Here is a 5,860-nt window from a genome sequence, read left to right on the forward strand (position 1 = left end):
CTGGAATCCACTGGCCTCTCTATAGTCTGTTTCCACATATACGCAGATTACCTTCACAGAATAATGGCCTCTGCTTAGATTCTGCTTTCCAAATATTGCACAAATGCCTCTTTAGGCCAACTTTAGCCAAGAACTATACATAGAAAAGGATTCTGAGAAACATAATTCCAGCTTAACTAAGTTAACACAGTACAAACCACAGTCTACCCATTATCAATTTAGCATTCATTTACACTTTTTTTTTTTTTTTGAAACAGAGTCTTACTCTCTTCCCCAGGCTAGAGTGCAGTGGCACGATCTCGGCTCACTGCAACCTCCACCTCCCAGGTTCAGGTGTGTCTCCTGCCTTAGACTCCCAAGTAGCTGGGATTACAAACACAGGCCACCATGCCCGGCTAATTTTTATAGTTTTACTAGAGATAGGGTTTTACTATGTTGGCCAGGCTGGTCTTGAACTCTTGACCTCAGGTGATCCACTGGCCTTGGCCTCCCAAAGTGCTGGGATTACAAATGTGAGCTATTGTACCCAGCATTATTTACACTTTATCCATACTTGAAACTTTCAAATAAAAACAATAGCAGAGTGATGTTGACAAGACATCCCTCTACAGCAATAGTAATTTAACAGGCATCCACAGACAAAAGTGCCTTTGTTAAGCTTTGGGATCCAGGTAGGAGTTTGTGAAACCCTGGTGCAGCCCAAGACCAAAGAGGGCCTTTTCTTTTTTTTCTTTGGGACAGAGTCTCACCCTGCCACCCAGGCTGGAGTGCAGTGGCATGATCACAGCTCGCTGTAGCTTTAAACTCCTGGGTTCAAGCAATCCTTCCATCTCAGCCTCTTAAGTAGCTAGGCCTACAGGTGTTCCACCATGCCCAGCTAATTTTTTTTATTTGTTTCTAGAGACAGAGTCTCCCTATGTTTCCAGGCTGGTCTTGAATTCCTGGGCTCAAGCAAGCCTCTCAAAGTGCTGAGATTACAGGTATGAGCCACTGCACCTGGCCTAAAGAGGGCCTTTTGAGAGGGCAGAACTGCCCTTGCTGGCCGATCTGGAAATGACCCATTTTCCCTATTGACTCAGCTCTGAGTCCTGTTTGGCCCTAGTCCTGCTACTAGAACCATTAGCCCAGGGACCTGTGAGGAGTCACACCCATTTATGCTTCAAGCTGACAGACCTGCTGACCTCAGTCCCCACAGTGTACTCAGAAATGGCTCTAAAGTACATATAAAACCTCTACAAAAAATTTTTTTGAAACAACAAAACAAAACAAAAAAAGATGTAAATTGTGACATTGTTCTGCAGTGGGCAGGCATATGCAAACCTACCCCCAAATTCCAAAGAAGCTGAAAGGCTGAAGAAAGAGACTGGCATATCTAGTTTCTCAGAAAGAAACATTTAATAGAGTCTTACAAGCAGAAGCCATGTCCCAGCAGCCACAAGATGAGATGGTGGATCTCCACACCATTACTCTCCAGGCCCAAGGCTTATATACCATAGGGAGGAATGTGTAGGACAATTGAAGTCAACTCCTCAGGGAAAGGCAAAAATGTTATGTGAATCTGTATAAGGGCAAAATTTATGATCACGGTTGTTTTGACTTAAGGCCAGGATTGACAGTAGTTAAGGTAGAGGTCTTAGAGGCATTTCTCTGATTAACAAGGGTTAATCAGAAGTCAGCATGGCAGATTAGTATCCAAGATGGAGTTGCTCCACAGATATCAGAAACAAAATTTGAGGGGAAGGAATAAAAGTGTACAGTTTTTAAGATGTGATCAAAGTTAAGTTGTTTTTTGCTCAAAATAACTTGTTATAACTATAAGATGTATGTAAGCCTCATAGTACCCACAAAGAAAACACATATACAAATAAACAAAAGATGAAGAGAAAGGAATCAAAGCATACAATTATTGAAAATCATCAAGTGACAAAGGAAAACAGCAAAAGAAAAAGAAGATAGCAAAAGATGAATGAAGTAATCGTAAACACCAGGCACGGTGGCTCACAACTGTAATCCCAGCACTTTGGGAGGTAAAGGTGGGTGGATTGCTTGAGCTCAGGAGTTTGAGACCAGCCTGGGCAACATGGCAAACCTTATCTCTACAAAATATTTAAAAATTAGCCAGGCATGGTGGCACACACCTGTAGTCCCAGATACTCAGGGGCTGAGGCAGGAGGATCACTTGAGCCCAGGAGGTCAAGGCTTCAGTGAGCCAAGGTCATGCCACCCTTCTCCAGCCTGGGCAACAGAGCAAGACCCTGTCTCAAAAAAGAAAAAAAAAGAAAACCAAAGTAACCAGAAAACAACTAATAAAATAGCAGCAGCAGGTCCTTATCTATGAATAATTACCTTGAATGTAAATGGATTAAATTCTATGGAGTGGCTGAATGAATTTAAAAGAAACACAAGATTCAACTATATGCCACATACAAGAGAATCACCTTGGCTTTAAGGACACACACAGACTGAAAGTGAAGAGATGGAAAAAAATTTTCTATGAAAATGGAAACTAAAGAGAACGGGTAGCTATATTAAAATCTGACAAAATAGACTTTAAGTCAAAAAACTGTAAAAAGAGACAAAGAAAGATATTATATAATGATTAAAAGAGGTCAATTCAGTGAGAGAATATAACAATTAGAAATATCTATGCACCCAATAGTGGAGCACCCAAGTATATAAAGCAAACATTCATAGAATTAAAGGAAGACATAGACTTCAGTACAGTAATAGTAGGTGACTTTAGTACCCCACTCTCAGTAGTGAACAGACCATCCAGACAGAAAATCAACAAAGTTAAACTATATGCTAGACCAAGTAGACCTGACAGTTACAGACCATTTCACCCAACTGCTGCAAAATACACATTCTTTTCATCAGCACATGGAATATTTTCCAGAAAGATAATATGTTTGGCCACAAAACAAGTCTTAACATTTTTTTAGCCTTTTTATTATTGTCTTTTTATTTATTTATTTATTTATTTATTTTAAATCGAAGATCCCTTACTGGCCCTGCTTCCATGAGTAGAATGACCAGGGGAAAAGGGAGAGGAACCAGCCGGCACAGGGAGGGGTCATCTCCACAACATTCCATTTATGCATAGAACTAAACAGACAATCACAGAGTCACTATTGCGGTTAGAAGTTGGCAGCATAGGAAGGGGGAGGAACAGGTGGGGAGTAGGGGTGTTGTTAAAAAAAAATACAGGCCACTCCACAACTGGAATTCCTGGGGGGAATTTGGTCTGCTCCAGCCAAAGAGGAATCAGAAGATCAAAAGCAGTTTGGGAAGGCCAGAACCGTCAGGGCTGAAGGGAGGAGGAAAATCCAGGGGGTGCGGGTTCTGTTTGGCAACTGGGGTGAAGGGATTGCCCTCCCTTTGCTGGGATCCCCCCAGCCCCTCCGGTCTGGCAGGAAGGGGGCAGCCTGCAACCCCCGAGGGCAGGTGTGGGGCTGCCAGATGCTCCAGGCAGTGGGCCAGAAGGGGCTCACAAAGGCTTGCCCTCCAGGGAGATGACGGCACTGCCCCCCAGCATCTCTGCCAGGGTGCAGCGGTCCTTGACCTCCTCGTAGCAGTTTGCTTGTAATGCATGCTTGATCCCTGTCAGCTTCCTCTTGATGGTGTCCTTGGAGCTGGCATAGATTATTTTGCTCTTAAGGGGCGCAGACTCAGGGGCCCAGAAGATAAACACCAGGTCCTCCTCCTTGCTCTCCTTGGTCTCGTAGGTTGCATCATAGAGGGCGTAGCGGTAGTCCTTATATGGCAGCTTCTTGACAAAGGTGGCTTAGAGGTTGTCGACAGTCTGGCCCACATCGCCCACCAGGATCTCCTTGCCCTCCTCCAGGATAATGTTCTTCTTGTCCTCACTCAGGCAGAAGAACACCACCTCTTGCACTTCTTCGCCTCCTCTGGCGTTGAAGACTTACACATCTTCATGTCCTTGAACACCTCGATGACACCATCAGAGACAGCCACCCCTGAAGCCATGTTTCCGGAAGTGAAAAGAAGAGGGCACGGAGAGCCTCAGAAGACGCCGCTGCTAGGACTCACCTGAACCAAGTCTTAACATCTTTAAGAAGATTTGAATCAAATCAAGTAGATTTTGTGGACAAAATGGCATGAAACTAGAAATCAACAAACAGGAGTAAATTTGGAAAATTTACAACTATGTGTAAATTAAACAGTGTGCTCCTGAACAACCAATGTGTCAAAGAAGAAATCAAAATGGAAATACAAACATATCTTGAGATGAGCTAAATAGAAACAAACTATCCCCAAAATTATGGGATTCGATAAAAGCAGTTCTAAGAGGGAAGATTATAGCAATAAACACCTACATTAAAATGGAAGAAAGATCTCAAATAAATAAGCTAATGTTATACCTCAAGGAACTAGAAAAAGAACAAGCTAAGCCCAAAGTTAGTAGAAGAAATGAAATAAAGATCAGAGAAGAAATAAATCGATACTAGAAAAACAATAGAAAAGATGAACAAAACTAAAACTTAGAATTTTTGTATTATATTTATTAATACACAATTATTATACATATTTGGGGTATTTTAGTATTTCGATACATATATACAATGTGTAATGATCAAATTAACATTATTGAGACATCCCTCACCTCAAACATTTATCTTTTCTTTGTGCTGGGAACATTATACTTCTTAGCTGTTTTGAAATACATAATAACATTGTTGTTAACTGTAGTCACCCTACTCTACTAGCAAACATTTTAACTTATGGCTTCTATCTAACTCTATGTTAGTAGCCATTAACCAACTTCTCTTCACCCCCCTCTCCACCATTCCTTTCCCAGCCTTGGTAACCACCATTCCACTCTCTACCTCCGTTAGATCCACTTTTTAAGCTCTCACAAATGAGTGAGAACATAAAATGTTGTCACTGTGTGCCTGTCTTATTTCACTTAACATAATGATTTCTAGTTCCATCCATGTTGCTGCGATGACCGGATTTTATTCTTTTTATGGCTGAATAATATTCCATTGTGTATATATGCCACGTTTTCTTATTTATTCATCCTTCGATGGACACCTAGGTTGATTCTATCTCTTGGCTATTGTGAATAGTGCTAGTGCTGCAATAAACACACGAGTGCAGGTAGTCTTCAGTATACAGATTTCCCATCTTTTGGATATATCCCTAGCAGTGGAATTGCTGGATCATATGGTAGTTCTGTCTTTAAGTTTTGGAGGAACCACCATGCTGTTTTTCACAGTGCTTGTACTAGTTTACATTCCTACTACAGTCTACAATATTTCTCCTTTCTCTGCATTTTCACCAGCATGTGTTATTTTTTGTCCTTTCTATAATAGCCATTCTAACTATGGTGAGATAATATCTCATTGTGGTTGTGATTAGCATTTTCCTGATGATAAGTAATACTGAGCATTTTTAAATATACCTGTTGGCCACGTGTATGTTTTGAGAAATGTCTATTCAGGTCTTTAGCTCATTTTTTAATCATTTTTTTCTTTTACTGTTGAGTTGTTTGAGTTTCTTAAATATTCTGGTTATTAATCCCTTGTTGGATTGATAGCTTACAAATATTTTTTCCCATTTTGTAGGTTGTCTCTTCACTTTATTGTTTTATTTACTGCAACAGAAGCTTTTTGGCTTGATGCAATCCCATTTGCCTATTTGTGCTTTTGTTGCCTGTGCTTTTGAGGTCTTACCCAAAAAAATCTTTGCTTAGACCAATGTCCTAGAGTGTTTCTCCAATGTTTTTGTCTATTAGTTTCATAGTTTTAGGTCTTACATTTAAGCCTTTAATCCAAGAGTCCCCAACCCCCAGGCCATGGACCAGTACGGGTCAATGCAATCTCCATCAAAATCTCAA

At 40.9% G+C, this 5,860-nt stretch overlaps 1 pseudogene; it reads right to left on the reverse strand.

Annotated features, from left to right (window-relative positions):
• Positions 1-3,347: 3,347 nt before the first annotated feature.
• LOC116472288 (cofilin-1-like) lies at positions 3,348-3,987 on the reverse strand (annotated as a pseudogene).
• Between the last annotated feature and the right edge of the window lie 1,873 nt (positions 3,988-5,860).

The sequence above is a fragment of the Hylobates moloch genome, unplaced genomic scaffold (genome assembly GCF_009828535.3).
Source record: "Hylobates moloch isolate HMO894 unplaced genomic scaffold, HMol_V3 SCAFFOLD_8, whole genome shotgun sequence".
NCBI lineage: Eukaryota > Metazoa > Chordata > Mammalia > Primates > Hylobatidae > Hylobates > Hylobates moloch.